The sequence below is a fragment of the Canis aureus genome, chromosome 1 (assembly GCF_053574225.1).
Source record: "Canis aureus isolate CA01 chromosome 1, VMU_Caureus_v.1.0, whole genome shotgun sequence".
Classification (NCBI taxonomy): Eukaryota; Metazoa; Chordata; class Mammalia; order Carnivora; family Canidae; genus Canis; species Canis aureus.
The window spans coordinates 33,680,633-33,698,203 of NC_135611.1; the positions used below are offsets into that span (position 1 = coordinate 33,680,633).

The following is a 17,571-nucleotide window of genomic DNA, read 5'->3' on the forward strand; positions in this document are numbered from 1 at the left end:
GGACAGGCAATCACCCTCATAAAATCCTGACATGGGGATCCCTGTGTGGCGCAGCGGTTTGGCGCCTGCCTTTGGCCCAGGGCACGATCCTGGAGACCCAGGATCGAATCCCACATCGGGCTCCCGGTGCATGGAGCCTGCTTCTCCCTCTGCCTATGTCTCTACCTCTCTCTCTCTCTGTGACTATCATAAATAAATTAAAAAAATAAAAAATAAAAAAAAAATAAAATCCTGACATGTTGTATTCACTCATCATCTGTATCTCAGAGGCCACCAAGTGAGAGATTAGTAGAATATAACTTTTCTAAGGAGAAAAAAATAATAATAATAAGCTTAAAATAGAAAGGAACAGAAGATTATTCAAGTTTATTCAATTATTCAAGTTGAGCATTATAGTGATGAGATAGATTCATTTTAACTAATTGAATTTTCATGATAATAACAGTAATGCATATTTATTATAGAGAACATGGAAAACAGGAAAGAGAAAAGGCCAAAAATATCAACAAGAAAGAAAAGTTGTCACTAACATTTTGATGTATTTAATTAGTCTTATTAAATGCATTTTTTAACTTAAGTTCATAGTAGAAAAAATACATTTTACTAAAAATATGTTTTAGGATTAGGCTATGGTGAAAAGCATGTAAGAATAATTGGGAAAAACAAATACTGTGCCTGCAGTGAGGGTTTTTATGACATTGTTAATTTTTCAAATTTCATTAGGAAGGTTTAATATTATTTTATTCTTTGTAGAAGATTCTATAATCATAATCATAGTAGAAATGTACAAAATTGAAAGATGGGATTGATAGAAAAATCTGCCCTTTATATCTCATGAGCTCTGAGGAAAAACTTTATAATGGATATTAAAATTAATTCCACTTTCAACTGCGAGGGATAGTAGGTACAAGTTCACAGAGCTAAGTATCATAGAAGTGTTAGATGTTTCGTTGGTAAAATGATGACATTAGTTTCAAATGATGAACTGTCAAGGGCCACCCCACAAAAATAATTTAAAGGTATGCTTAAGAAATACAGTACTCCTCCCTTATATACTGGACATACATTCCAAAACCTCCAGTGGATTGCTGAAACTGTGGATAGTACTGAACTCTGTATCTTTGTATGTTTTTCCTACATATACGTACCTACGATAATGTTTAATTTATAAATTAGGCACAGTAGATTAACAACTATCTATAAAACAGAAAATCATAACAATACACTATAATAAAAATTATGTGAATGTGCCCTCTCTCTCTCTCTCTCTCTCTCTCAATATCTTATGGTATCTCTTCTTGTGGTGATGTGAGATGATAAAACTCCTATGTGATGGGATGACATGAGATGAATGGTGCAGGTATCGTGATGTTAGGCTGCTGTAGACCTTCTGACTACATACATCAGAAGGAGAATCATCTTCTTCCAGATCATGGGTATCTGAAACTGCAGAAAGTAAAATCATGGATGAGTGGGGATCTAACTAAATAGGGATCTAGATTCATTTTAAGTATGCATATAACTATTAATATGCTATAGATAATGTTGATTCTTGTCTTCCTCAAATAAAAGCAGTAATTCTAACTCCAATATTTTGACTGTCTTAAGAATGAATGACCTTGACTATGTTCCCTAATCACTGTACTCTTTAAATGACTCAGATAAACTGTATTAAAAACAAAACAAATATGGTCATGTGGTAACAATTTTCTGTTCTTTAGATAAAATAGGCACACAGCTGAACATTTTAGTAATGGGGAAAATTTACTTTAAAAGCGAATAACAACATTTATTAAGCACAATGAAGGATAGTATGAAAATCAATTACAATTAGAACTATAAAAATTATGCACATTGTTCAAATAGAATAATTAATGCAAATTAGAAAATTCCTAGTGATGCCTGATTTTATTTATTCTGTGGGGGTCAGTATTATGAAGAATGTGAGCTTTTACTCTGATCTGATTCTTTCCTAAACAAGTATTTTTTCTTCTGTTATTTTGGCTTCAGAAATCATCTTTCATCCTTGAAGTGAGAGTCATAAATTTGGGGATGAATTTTAAATCCCCTCAACACTGACATCTATTGAGTCTTCTTATTTGAGAAATGAGCTTGCAGCTTGGACATGTAATAACCAAAATAAATGAATCTTGAAAACCTTTAACAGGCTTGGACATTTGGCTTTCCTCAATGTAGAAATGCCATTCCACTGATTAAGCACAAACAAGGAATATGAAAAAATAAATAGTTTTCGCTAATACTCTAAATGTAAAATCTTCATTATTTGAAAATATGGCACATTACTAACTTTGCCCTCTGTAGCTTCTACTTTTTGTTATATTGGGTTCTTGACTCTAAGGGTGTTTTTTTCTTTTTGATTTGTAAAATGCCATTTATCTATTTTTTCCCCACATGTAAGCAGAAATAACTCCACTAGTTAATTTAACAGAGGGGGTTTAATAAAGACCTGGTTAAACGAGTGTAAGAAGACCAAAAATTCATTTAGAGTCCTGAGATAACACAGAGTAAGGCTGCAGGGACAGTGGACCCTCTATGGGGAATAAATATCCCAGAAACTGGGGCTTTTTTAAGAACCAGAACATGAAAACAGGTTCCCATAAGGTTGAGGTCCAGGTGTCTGAGAACAGAGAACTGCCTCATTTCACAGGATGTTTGGTGAGAAAAGTTCTGCATGTTTTCTAGCTCTAACACTAGAACTGAATGCTGCCAGGGGTGGTGGGGGAAGGGACGGGGGAGAAGTACTTGCTGACAAGTGTTGAACACAAACAGAACAGAGTTCACCCCCTTCCCTCACCTTGCCTTCCAATCTCTGATGGGCAGGTAGACAAGAGGGAAAGGAGAAATCCAATGTTCAGAGTGCCAGCCCCAACATCATATAGTCCCAAGAATAGATTTGAGCTAAAAGACAATGGTTTGATAACTTTATCCAACTCGTTTGAATTATTACAATTATTATTCACTGTTCAAAGTAATAAAGCACATCATTTTTCTGCTCAGGCTTCAGTGAAATAGATCTTTCTCAGTCACACTTGTTATTTCAGAATTTCCATTAATCTGCACTAGAGCCACTCGCTAAATTATACCTAAGACTTTTTTTTTACAACATTTATCTTTTTATTTATTTATTTTCGTCCTAACTTAAAACAGATGAAAAAATGTGGCTCCATGCCATTAAATTTGGAAGCTTATGCTGTGTTTCCTGGGTATTCGTTTTTCCCTCTGGCATGCAAACACGCACTTTCAAGCTTTTACCTATTGGCAAATATCACAAAGTATAAAACCTAGGTGAAAAAATAGATTCTGCCCCGAGAGAAAAACTGAGATTGGTGCCTTCTCTTCATTAGTGTCACTCATATTAATTCTGACCTTCAAAATTCTTGATTCACTTGCTTACACCTTGGTATTCATCCGCTGGTTTTCCTGTCGGAAGACTAGCTCTCTACCTTTATGGTACTTAAAGGAGTATTTTCTTGCATGAGTTCCCTTGGAACTTCAGAATTCCACCCTCCCCTTTTTTGTCTACCAACCTTCTGTATAGTCACTTTATTCCAGGTCTCTCTTGCTCGTACTCACTTCTCTGTAACCCTAGTGGGAAAGGCCCATTTGCTTCCCACTCAATCAGGTAGGTGTTTGATTGCTCCCTTAGCACTTCAAGTAGCTATTTTTGTATAAGATTTTTTCCCCATTCACTCCTACTTGCTGATGTATCTCTTATCTTGTGGAAAAGCAGGAAGACAAGGACATTTAAATCATTATAATACTGCTAAGGTACATAAAACAACTGAGAATTCTTTCCTTACTCAAAAATAAATCTCTTCTTGTTTTTCATGGAGAAGAAGCAACATATTCTCTATCAGTTATTGAATGTAGGAGCCATTGATGATTTAATTAAAGTAAGACCACAGCAATAAACATTTTAATGTATGCATATTTTTGTAGTAGTATTAGCAATTATTATTCTAGTCTTTTTTCATTTTACTTAACTTGCTATCACTGGTCTCACTTGCTTTTATTTATGACAGAAACTTCATCAGAAGACAAGATTTTAAACAAATGGAGAGTAACTTCTCTGTATGCCTGTTTGTGTATGTGCTATTTGTATGACTTGTATCAAATAATACAAATTATATACCTATTCATCTTCTATATATTATACATCATACATACACAAATGATAATACATATTATACATCTAATACAGTGTAGTACATTTGCACTGTGCTCATTTTTAGTTTGCTTTGTGCTATGTAGATAAGCTACAGATATTATTTATTTACAAATGCTTACTAGATGAATTAACTTATGGAACTTACAAATATATAGTGTTATGCTGTCTCTGGATTTTTAAAGCATTATGAAATGTAGCAGCCATTGATCATGCATCATGGTCCAAACAAGCAGAGGGCTTAATACTCAGGGAATGGAAAATCTCTGTTCTAAATATTAAACTAGAATTCATCTCTCCTCTCTCTATTGCCACAGAATACCTTTAGCCCCTTGTAAACCATTTTCACTTTTCTGAACTTGATTTGCATTCTCTTGTTTAGTAGCCTTTTCCTCCATCCTTTTATAAGCCCTTTTTTCCTTTTTTTTTAAAAGATTTGCTTTATTTATTTATTTATTTACTTACTTACTTATTTACTTATTTAGACACACAGAGAGAGGCAGAGACACAGGCAGAGGGAGAAACAGGCTCCATGTAGGGAGCCATATGTGGGACTGGATCCTGTGACTCCATGATTATGCCCTGAGCCGAAAGTGAATGGTTAACCACTGAGCCACCCAGGACTCTCATTGTAAGCTCTTTCAAGGCAAGGATCATGTCTGATATTTTAAGTCCCTGCAATTTCTAATCAATTTCCAGATACATACTCAATATTTGCTTTAGTTGCAATAAGACAAGAAGACATGACAGCATTATACTGCATCTTTAGATTTTTTTTATACATGACTCATAGAATGCTCATACATTCTCTATCTTAGCGTAAAGTATTCATATTAGACAAAACATTGCCCATACAACTAACAAACTATTGAACCTACAGGTTATAATAGGAGGGCTTATTTAACTAATTCAGAAAATAATAAATAGCACACTATTAAATGATGGTTATAATACCCAGGTGCTGTTTTATGCACCCTACATAAATGAATTCATTTAATTCTGAAGACAATCCCAAGAGGCAGATATTATTTCCTCAATTTACAGATGTAAAAAGGGTTTCTCTCGTGCCAAATTTCAACCCTGGAGACTGGCTTAAGAGTCCTTGCAGTTAACTATTGCATAATATTCCTTCTTTTAAAATAAATTATTTTGCTTACCACAGAATATCCAAATTGAAATAATAGCAGCATCCTTTTTATATTTGAGCATTTTAAGTAACCTTCCATTTATCTCCATTTTCAAAGATTCCTAATTTGGAAATAAAGTGGACAGAGATTTAGGAGGAAAAGTGTATCAGAGCATTAGACACTGTTGAGCTCCCTCCACCCTTGGGTATCTTCTGTTGGGTCCTATGCCCTTAGCAATATGCAGCGAATGAAAGATTTATGACTGAAATTCTGAAAAGAAGAGTCTCTATGGTCAGCAGCCACTAGATTGGGAATTAAGCTTTCCAAATATTTTGCTTTAACTCTCACCTTGCAAAAATACCAATCCTGAATATTAATAAGCCTCTGTGAAGAACATAGACTACAGCTTGAGAAACAAAAAGGAGAGACAAGTAAGCATATTTATATCCTATGAGGAATTCCTGCAGATTTTAAATGTTTCTATAATTTCCTTTTGTGTGGTTATAAAAACAAATTAGGCTCATGTTGTTTTTATTGACTTAGAGCTTAATGGAACTGCCACTTTTCAATAGGGTTTCACATAGGTGTCCAATTAGCTATTCACTTAGACAGGAGGTTACTGCACAAATGTATGTAACCTTACCCCAGACCATTTGTTTAATGTTTCTCGCCATGTGACAGCATTTATCTGATTACTAGCAGCAAAGAAAACAGGTCATGATGACCAAAAACAACCCTTCATATGTCCTTAATAAATGCTACTGCCATGATTCTTAGTTTTAGATATTGTACTTTGAAATGATTACTATATTGCACAGTGACTATAGGTACATATACATACACTCATATATATAGATATAGGGCAAATTATCGCTTATTTTATTTTTCCATAACAATGATATATGGTAAAATGTTGGAGGGTTTATATGGAATACTCTTTATTAATTATTTCAGATGAAAATTGTATTGCTGCTAATGGATAGACACATAATTCAATAATTAAAATTTGATACACCATTAACAATCACATAACTATATGGCTTTTAAGAAGCTGAAGCTTTCTTTTCATTTTCTTTTCTTCCTCTCTGTCTCTCTCATTCTCTATTTTTTTCTTTTCTTTAAGTATTGTATATCAACAGATAACAAATATATGAATTCGCATCCAATAAATCTATACAAGCTGTGAAATTTACTTGTATTTCTCATATTGCTGTATTTGTTGCAAGATACAAAGATTACAAGCTAGTCAAAGAAAGTCCCCATATTTATATGAACTACTGAAATCAGATTTATCACCATACATTACAATTAGCACTGAAAGCGGTCCTTGGGTGAGTTGGTTTGTTGAGAGTCTGCCTCTGGTTTCGGCTTATGTTATAAACTCATGGGTAGTGGAATGGAGCCCAGAGTGCAGCTCTGCCCTCAGCAGGGAGTCTGCTTGAGATTCTCTTCCTCTATTCCTTCCATTCAATTCCTGTCTCTCTCCCTGATAAATAAATAAATCTTTAAAAAAAATAGCACTGAAATATCCCTTACCTATGTATCATTGGGATTAAGATACTAAGAAGCATATAAAGGTTTATAGATATAGAATTACTTATCAGTAGAATAAGCAGTAAATAGATTCTTGAAAAAAGAGAAACTACATATACATGTATCTGTGGATAAATTCACACATCCATACATATACATGTTTTAACTTTTGAGAATCATGCAATTAAGTTTATGAGAGAATCTAATATTTTCTGTAACTATAATGAGACTTAGTAGTAAAGAGAGCATTCCATGTTAACTATCTATCCACAGTTTTTTCAGTAGCATGAAGGGGGGGAAAAAAGGAAAAACAAAACATTAAGATTGTCTAGATGAGTTCCTAAGATGGAAGCCTGTGATAACAAAAATAATAACTAATTTGGAATTGTTCAAGTGCAACTATGAAGTTTTATTTGTTAATTAGATATTGTACATTGTATAAAATGTACAAAGAATGCTTTCTATAGAAATATCTATGTAGTCTCACACATCAGAGAAAATAATTTTTGATATATTATTAGACAAGTGAGTAGACTCATAGCTATTTTCAGAAATAGAAGCAACTGAGCTGTAGAAATCTCATTACTTAATAAGTACAGGTCACTTATTCTTAACTCTGTCAACACCAATATCAGATATAATTATCATTTTGGTACAGAATAAATTGGCAATTATAATATCTATATTTCCTTAAATAAAAGCTGTGTTTAGGAGGTCTGCTTTGGGTATTTAAGGACTTGTTTAAACTTTAATTACTTCTTTTTAAGTTTCTATTTTGAAATTAATTACTTTTCAAAAAAGTATATAATTTGAGTTTTCTTAGAAATAAGCATAATCAAATAGGTTGAGTATGTACTTTCTTTGGAACCCTCAATTCAAAATTAAGCTTGTTGAAATGTATTGTCAGTTCCTTATCTGTATACTTCACAAAAGCATGCTGATGGGCTAGAGATATAATTCAGAGCACAAAGCCAACTTTTTAAAATTCTTTTTTGTGAATTTCCCTGTGACACCCTAAAGAATAAGTAGTTATTTAAGATAGATTAATTTCAAAACACACATCTTACATTTATTTTTATTGATCAATTATGCATTTTCATTATGGAAAAAATTCAATTAGGTAAAAATATTTTAAGTCAATAGTTTTTCATTTACTTTTTTATATTTTTATTAAAAACATATAATCCCCTTCTTTCAGTCTTATATTGCAAGGTGCTACATGTTTCTAAACAAAAAATGGAATCTTGATTTTGCATGGAAGTGGAGGCAAGACACAAAGCTAGTAAGACCAGGTGATAACAAACCCAAACATTCTAAAGAGTGGTTCTAGAAAAGTACATGCCAGTCTAATTTATATGTTGACTATAAGAGCTCCTCAAAAATTGTTAGCCATAACTTTTAAACTAGTGAGACAAAAATTATGCTGAAATTAAAAAAAAAAAAAACCTCAAAGCTATTACTATAGAGGAAGAAGATACTAGAAAGATGGGAAGTGTGTTATTTTTCTCCCCAGAATCTAAGAGATGGGAGCTTATAACAAAAGCAAGAATATAGCCTAGAAATAGATTACCATATGACCCAGCAACTCCATTTCTGGGTATTTACTGGAAGAAAATGAAAACACCCATTCAAAGAGATATATACACCCTTGCTCACTGCAGCAGTATTTACAATAGTCAAGGTACAGAAAGAAACGGATTGTCCTAAGCATGCTGCAGGAAATGAATGGATAAGGAAGATGTATATATATGCATAAATATCGGATATTTACTCCACACACAGTGGAATATTACTCAGCCATAAAAGAATAAAATCTCACCATTTGAGACAACATGGATAAATCTATGGACATAGAGAATGTTATGTTAAGTGAAAAAAGTCAGACAAAGAAAAATACAATATGATTTCACTTAATATCAAACTTTAAAAACAAAACAAACCAACAAACAAAACAGAAACAGATTAATAGATACAGGAAACAAATTTGGTTGCCAGAGACGAGCAGAAATTGGGGAAAGGGGAATAATATGTGAAAGGGATTAAGAGGTACAAATTTCCAGTTGTAAAATAAGTAAGTCATGGTAATATAATATACAGAATGGGAAATTTAGTCGATAAAACTATAATAACATTTTCTGGTGACAAATGGTGAATATACTTATAGTGGTAAGCACTGGGTAATATACAGAATTGCCAAATCATGCTGTACATCTGAAACTAATGTACCTTTGTATACATTGTCTATCAACTATACTTCAATAATAAATAAAACAAATTTATAGTAAAAATAATATCAAAATTAACATTAAAATTCATCAAAAGTAATAAAAAAGGCTAACAAAGACTTCATATATAATTTAATTTTTTTTATTATTTTTTTTATTTTTTATTGGTGTTCAATTTACTAACATACAGAATAACCCCCAGTGCCCGTCACCCATTCACTCCCACCCCCCGCCCTCCTCCCCTTCCAACACCCCTAGTTCATTTCCCAGAGTTAGCAGTCTTTACGTTCTGTCTCCCTTTCTGATATTTCCCACACATTTCTTCTCCCTTCCCTTATATTCCCTTTCACTATTATTTATATTCCCCAAATGAATGAGAACATATAATGTTTGTCCTTCTCCGACTGGCTTACTTCACTCAGCATAATACCCTCCAGTTCCATCCACGTTGAAGCAAATGATGGGTATTTGTCATTTCTAATAGCTGAGTAATATTCCATTGTATACATAAACCACATCTTCTTTATCCATTCATCTTTCGTTGGACACCGAGGCTCCTTCCACAGTTTGGCTATCGTGGCCATTGCTGCTATAAACATCGGGGTGCAGGTGTCCTGGCGTTTCACTGCATCTGTATCTTTGGGGTAAATCCCCAGCAGTGCAATTGCTGGGTCGTAGGGCAGGTCTATTTTTAACTGTTTGAGGAACCTCCACACAGTTTTCCAGAGTGGCTGCACCAGTTCACATTCCCGCCAACAGTGTAAGAGGGTTCCCTTTTCTCCACATCCTCTCCAACATTTGTTGTTTCCTGCCTTGTTAATTTTCCCCATTCTCACTGGTGTGAGGGGGTATCTCATTGTGGTTTTGATTTGTATTTCCCTGATGGCAAGTGATGCAGAGCATTTTCTCATGTGCATGTTGGCCATGTCTATGTCTTCCTCTGTGGGATTTCTGTTCATGTCTTTTGCCCATTTCATGATTGGATTGTTTGTTTCTTTGGTGTTGAGTTTAAGAAGTTCTTTATAGATCTTGGAAACTAGCCCTTTATCTGATATGTCATTTGCAAATATCTTCTCCCATTCTGTAGGTTGTCTTTGAGTTTTGTTGACTGTATCCTTTGCTGTGCAAAAGCTTCTTATCTTGATGAAGTCCCAATAGTTCATTTTTGCTTTTGTTTCTTTTGCCTTCGTGGATGTATCTTGCAAGAAGTTACTATGGCCGAGTTCAAAAAGGGTGTTGCCTGTGTTCTTCTCTAGGATTTTGATGGAATCATGTCTCACATTTAGATCTTTCATCCATTTTGAGTTTATCTTTGTGTATGGTGAAAGAGAGTGGTCTACTTTCATTCTTCTGCATGTGGATGTCCAATTTTCCCAGCACCATTTATTGAAGAGACTGTCTTTCTTCCAATGGATAGTCTTTCCTCCTTTATCGAAAATTAGTTGCCCATAAAGTTCAGGGTCCACTTCTGGATTCTCTATTCTGTTCCACTGATCTATGTGTCTGTTTTTGTGCCAGTACCACACTGTCTTGATGACCACAGCTTTGTAGTACAACCTGAAATCTGGCATTGTGATGCCCCCAGATATGGTTTTCTTTTTTAAAATTCCCCTGGCTATTCGGGGTCTTTTCTGATTCCACACAAATCTTAAAATAATTTGTTCTAACTCTCTGAAGAAAGTCCATGGTATTTTGATAGGGATTGCATTAAACGTGTATATTGCCCTGGGTAACATTGACATTTTCACAATATTAATTCTGCCAATCTATGAGCATGGACTATTTTTCCATCTCTTTGTGTCTTCCTCAATTTCTTTCAGAAGTGTTTATTGGTTTTGAGGGTATAGATCCTTTACATCTTTGGTTAGGTTTATTCCTAGGTATCTTATGCTTTTGGGTGCAATTGTAAATGGGATTGACTCCTTAATTTCTCTTTCTTCAGTCTCATTGTTAGTGTATAGAAATGCCACTGACTTCTAGGCATTGATTTTGTATCCTGCCACGCTACCAAATTGCTGTATGAGTTCTAGCAATCTTGGGGTGGAGACTTTTGGGTTTTCTATGTAGAGTATCATGTCATCGGCGAAGAGGGAGAGTTTGACTTCTTCTTTGCCAATATGAATGCCTTTAATGTCTTTTTGTTGTCTGATTGCTGAGGCTAGGACCTCCAGTACTATGTTGAACAGCAGTGGTGAGAGTGGACATCCCTGTCTTGTTCCTGATCTTAGGGGAAAGGCTCCCAGTGCTTCCCCATTGAGAATGATATTTGCTGTGGGCTTTTCATAGATGGCTTTTAAGATGTCGAGGAATGTTCCCTCTATCCCTACACTCTGAAGAGTTTTGATCAGGAATGGATGCTGTATTTTGTCAAATGCTTTCTCTGCATCCAATGAGAGGATCATATGGTTCTTGGTTTTTCTCTTGCTGATATGATGAATCACATTGATTGTTTTACGGGTGTTGAACCAGCCTTGTGTCCCAGGGATAAATCCTACTTGGTCATGGTGAATAATTTTTTTAATGTACTGTTGGATCCTATTGGCCAGTATCTTGTTGAGAATTTTTGCATCCATGTTCATCAGGGATATTGGTCTGTAATTCTCCTTTTTGGTGGGGTCTTTGTCTGGTTTTGGAATTAAGGTGATGCTGGCCTCATAGAACGAATTTGGAAGTACTCCATCTCTTTCTATCTTTCCAAACAGCTTTAGGAGAATAGGTATGATTTCTTCTTTAAACGTTTGATAGAATTCCCTCATATATAATTTAAAATGATAGAGATGAATTATATGATTCTCCAGGTCTAGTTATCATACATAGCAATAAGATTAATGTTGAAAAGGGGATAATTTTCCCATTTTATTAATATGTTACAAGTGGTATTTTATGGTCAAATTAGGAAAGTAAATGTTATGGTAATTATAGGTAAAAATGAAATGTTACTTCATAGAAAGCAAGTATAAATAAATATACCATAAACACTATTCTTTCTATTCTTTTATTTTTAAATATTTTATTTGTTAGAGAGTGAGAGAGAGAGCACCTCAGGAGCAAGGAAGGAGCAAGGGAGGAGCAAGGGGGAGGGACAGAAGGGGAGGGAGGTGCAGGCTCCCTGCTGAGTAGAGAGCAGGATGCTGGCCTTAATCCCAGGACCCTGAGACCATTACCTGAGTGGAAGACAGATACTTATCCAATTGACCCACCCACATACCCAGGCACTATTCTTGATATTAAATATCTTCCAAAAATTTCCAGTTTTAAATCATATCAAATAGTGTATAAATGACAGCACATCTCATTGTCCTGTCTCTTCTTCACATAGTGAAATATTTTCTAGCCTCCTGAATTTTTTTCATTAAAAACTGCTAACTGGTATATTTTATCAAATTTATCTATAGCAGTCAAAATTATCAATATTAAATATTTTCATACTCTAGGTTCATATATGGATTATCCTATTTTATTCCAAATTTTCAGTTATGTTTTTAACCTCTCTGTGAAAAAATATAAGACATAAGCATGGTAAAAATCTAAATTTATTTGTTTTACATATGACTAGCCAGTTGACCAGGCATTGTGTCTTGAACAGGATGATTTACATCTCCACTGATTTATAAAGCCATGTCATTCATATGCCAGGTGCCATATTTTTTACCATTGGTCTTCCATCCCTGTACTGACACTATAATTACTACAGTTTTCCACAAGGAGAACAAATTATCACATTCTTGTTCTTCAAAATTGTCTCCATTACACTTGGCTCTTTGTTGCAATGCATTTGAAAACCACATTCAAATTAATATTTGACATATTAATAAAATGGACTTCTAGTTTACCTTTGAAAGACTGTGTCTTAGTCATCATTCTTCCAATCTGTGAATTTAGTACAACTCTCTATTTGGATTTTTTTGTACTTAAGTACACTTTCCCTCATTTTCTTTATAAAATTCTGGCACACCATTAAACTCTTTCAACGATTTTTTTTTTATTTTTATTTATTTATGATAGTCACACACAGAGAGAGAGGCAAAGACATAGGCAGAGGGAGAAGCAGGCTCCATGCACCGGGAGCCCGACATGGGATTTGATCCTGGGACTCCGGGATCGCGCCCTGGGTCAAAGGCAGGCGCTAAACCGCTGCGCCCCCCAGGGTTCCTCTTTCAACGATTTTAATAGTATGTATTTATATTCTCTCGAGTTTTCTAAGAACCATTCTGTCATCTGAAAAAATAAATGGCTTTATACTTCCTTTAATTTCTGGTGCTTCTTTATATATTTTATTCACTTGTAGAGGAATTATTACATAATGATGAGCTGCATGCATAGTATGCATAATATTCTTATTTTCACAGATTTTATGAGAATGTTTCCACACTCATAATTACTATTTCATTTGCTGTCGAATTTGACAGATGTCCTTTATTAGATTAAGGATTTTTTTTTTATTCCTCTCTTTAAATTGTTAAAAATATTTTAATCAAGAATGAAATCACAACTTTTTAGATGATCATAAGAATATGCTCCTTTAATTTATGAATATAGTGTATTATTTTAATAGATTTTTAAATGATTAATATCCACACATTTCTGAGTAAACTGCAATTGGTGCTGATATATTATTCAATGCACTTTTGTTTTATCTCAGATTTTTCATCTCTTTGTATGTTATGCTGGCTTTTTATTTTATTTTCCTATAAAGTCTTTATCAGGTTTTAGGTACTGTTCAAGGTTACACTAACTTTGTAAAATGAATCAAATAGCTTTGTTTATTTCCCAGTATCAGATTGAAAGAAATAGGGAATACCTATTGCTGGAATTTTTGAGAAAGATACGCCTGACCACTTATATTTCTGGCAAGTATTTGTAGCAAGAAGTTTTGAAATTTTTAATAGCAGATTCAGTTATCTTAAATGGCTTACATAAGCTTCACAATTTTCATTTTGATTTTATATATTGAGGTCCTTAGCTGTGTATTTTTTAAATTTCCAAACAATGTATTTTTTTTGCTATATTTGAATTTTTTTTCTTTAATTTAATGTGGTGTTGTCATAAAATATATTTTGTGTGACACTGATTTTTTGAAGCTTTATTTTTATTTATTTATTTTTTTTACTTTGGACTTAGTTTCATATACAGTCAAAAGAATACATATTGTCTATGCATTGGAAGTAAAATATGCTTCTGTCTTTGCTTACCTGTTTTTATGAGAAACGGATACCTTACTTCATGTGGCATCCATCATTTTGTACTAATTTTTTGGCAACCAATGTTTCTTATGTTCATTTTCACTTTATTTCATGTATGACTCTTAGAGGTAGCATAGGGCTGATTTTTTAAAACCAACATGATTATCCGACGTTTTAATGGATGCATTTAATGTATTTTATTACTGACATGTTTTAAACATCTTTCTACATTATTTTGAATATAGTATTTATTATTCTATTTTGTTTTCTCACTTTTTTTTATCCCCATATTCCATAGGATTAAATATCTTACAGCTTTTTATTTTCCTTGTGATCAAGATTTAATTTCTAGGAGGGTGGGGCAAGATGGCAGAGGGGTGGGGTCCCCAAGTCACCTGGCCCCACCAACTTACCTAGATAACTTTCAAATCATCCTGAAAACCTTCGAATTCCACCTGAGATTTAAAGAGGGAACAGCCAGAACGCTACAGAGAGAAGAGTTTGCACTTCTAACAGGTAGGAAGACGGAAAAAATAAGAATAAAAAAGAATCATGTAGGGGAGCTCCCCCGCTCCAAAAGCCCGCCCAAGGGGGGCGGCGGGAGCCTCCGGGACAGGAAAGCACAGCCCCGGAGAAGAAGGAACTTTAAAAATCCACACCGGATTCTTCCCGGAGGGCAAGGCACTCCCAGGGAGCTCGGGCAGAACTGAAGGAGGGGCAGTGGGGCCTTCAGTCTCCCGGGGTCACTAACAGAGTGGGGCGCCCCGGGGGAGAGCGCGCAACACCCCGGCCGAGCCTGGTAAAGGGCGGGAGTGCGCCCAGGGGGGCCTCGGGGAGAAGCTCAGGGGGCGGCTCCGCGGGGAGGGGGCTACGCCCTGCTGCCTTCAGAGGCGTGATTCCAGCGGTGCAGGCCCAGGATCCCAGGGCATGGGGGACACAACCCAGGATCCTGGGCTCCCCTCCAGCGGAGACCTGGAGGGCACAGGAGAGTGAGGACAATCGGGCCGCCAGGCGCCCCCGAGCTGTGCAGGTCAGCGCTCCCCACCCCCAGAGCATCCAGGTCAGTGCAGACTGGGAGACTGTGGTAGTTACTGTGGGGGCTGACTCCAGTGCTGGAGAGCTGGCCCCCGCCAGTGGGGTTGTTCCTCCTGGTGTCACCCTGTGCCTGGGAGGGGCGGGGCCACCAGGGGACAGGGGCCTCACAGGGTCAACAACTGCCACTGAGCCCAACACCTGGCAGGGGGTGGGACAGCTCAACCAGGTGCACACACCTGACAGCACAGCAGGCCCCTCTCCCGAAAGACCAGTTGGAAGGACAGGGGAAGAGCAAGTTCTTGACTGAGCAGCACTGGAAAGCTCCAGGAGAAGTCAAGGGATTTATAGTATATAGAACCAGAGGATACTCCTCCTTGTTTCTCATTTTTGTTTTTGTTTTCTTTTTCTTTTTTTCTCTTCCTTTTTCCAGTACAACGTGTTTTTAGCCACTCTGCTCCGAGTAAAATGACTAGAAAGAACTCCCCACGAAAAAAGAATCAGAAAAGTACTCTCTCCCACAGAGTTAGAGAATTTGGATTACAATTTGATGTCAGAAAGCCAATTCAGAAGCACAAATATAAAGCTAATGTGGCTCTGGAAAAAAGCATAAAGGATTCAAGAGACTTATGATGGCAGAATTTAGAACTAATCAGGCCAAAATTAAAAATCAATTAAATGAGATGCAATCCAAACTGGAGGTCCTAACAATGAGGGTTAATGAGGTAGAAGAAAGAGTGAGTGACATAGAAGACAAGATCATGGCAAGGAAGGAAGCTGAGGAAAAAAAGAGAAAAACAATTAAAATACCATGAGGAAAGGTTAAGGGAAATAAATGACAGCCTCAGAAGGAAAAAATCTACATTTAATTGGGGTTCCAGAGGGCTCTGAGAGGGACAGAGGACCAGAAAGCATATTTGAACAAATCATAGCTGAGAACTTTCCTAATTTGGTGAGGGAAACAGGCATTCAGATCCAGGAGATGGAGGGGTCCCCCTACGAAAAACAATAAAAACCATTCAACACCTCACCCTCTAATAGTGAAACTTGCAAATTCCAAAAAGAGAAGATCCTTAAAGCAGCAAGAGACAAGAGATCCTGAACTTATATGGGGAGAAATATTAGATTAACAACAGACCTCTCCACAGACACCTGGCAGGCCAGAAAGGGCTGGCAGGATATATGCAGGGTCCTAAATGAGAAGAACATGCAGCCAAGAATAAACCTATCCAACAAGGCTCTCATTCAGAATAGAAGGAGAGATAAAGAGCTTCCAAGAGAGACAGAAACTGAAAGAATATTTGACCACCAAACCAGCTCTGCAAGAAATATTAAGCCGGATTCTGTAAAAAAAATAAATAAATAAAAATAAAATTAAAAAAAAAAGAGGACGTCCAAAGAAATAATCCACAACAACAGGGACTGAATAGGTATTATGATGATACTAAAGTCATATCTTTCAATAGTAACTCTGAACATGAATGGGCTTAATGACCCCATCAGACTTATAAGAAAGCAAGACTCATCTATTTTCTGTCTACAAGAGACTCATTTTAGACCTAAGGACACCTACAGCCTGAAAATGAAAGGTTGGAGAACCATTTACCATTCAAATGGTCCTCCAAAGAAAGCAGGGGTAGCCATCCTCATATCAGATAAATTAAAGTTTATCCCAAAGACTGTAGTAAGAGATGCAGAGAGACACTATATCATACTTAAAGGATCCATCCAATAAGACAATCATGAATATTTATGCCCCTAATATGGGAGCTGCCAAGTATATCAATCAATTAATAACCAAAGTTAAGACATACTTAGATAATAATACACTAATATTGGGAGACTTCAACATGGTGCTTTCTACAAATGACAGAAACTCTAAGCACAACATCTCCAAAGAAACAAGAGCTTTAAATGATACACTGGGCCAGATGGATGTCACTGATATGTACATAACTTTACTTCCAAACACAATTGAATTCACATTCTTCTCAAGTGTACATGGAACTTTCTCCAGAAGAGATCACATACTGGGTCACAAATCAGGTCTCAACTGATACCAAAAGATTGGTATTGTCCCCTGCATATTTTCAGACCATAACGCTTTGAAACTAGAACTCAATCACATGACGAAATTTGGAAGAAATTCAAACACGTGGAAGTTAAAGACCATCCTGCTAAATACAAGATGAAAGGGTCAACCAGGAAATTAGAAAAGAATTTAAAAGATTCATGGAAACTAATGAGAATGAAGATACAACTGTTCAAAATCTTTGGGACACTTG

General features: G+C 35.8%; 1 long non-coding RNA gene across 10 annotated transcripts in view; it reads right to left on the reverse strand.

The window, feature by feature from the left end:
* Positions 1-229: 229 nt before the first annotated feature.
* The window catches only part of LOC144312460 (uncharacterized), a 112,314-nt gene continuing 94,972 nt past the window's right edge, over positions 230-17,571 (reverse strand). For 7 of the 10 annotated variants that reach the window (XR_013377970.1, XR_013377945.1, XR_013377953.1 and 4 more), the window contains 2 exons: positions 5,344-5,434; positions 230-1,446 (listed from right to left, as the gene is read on the reverse strand). This is a non-coding gene — a long non-coding RNA (uncharacterized LOC144312460). Of the gene's footprint in view, positions 1,447-2,815; positions 2,920-5,343; positions 5,435-17,571 lie in introns of all 10 variants that reach the window. The other 3 variants (XR_013377971.1, XR_013377955.1, XR_013377941.1) reach the window with 1 other exon arrangement.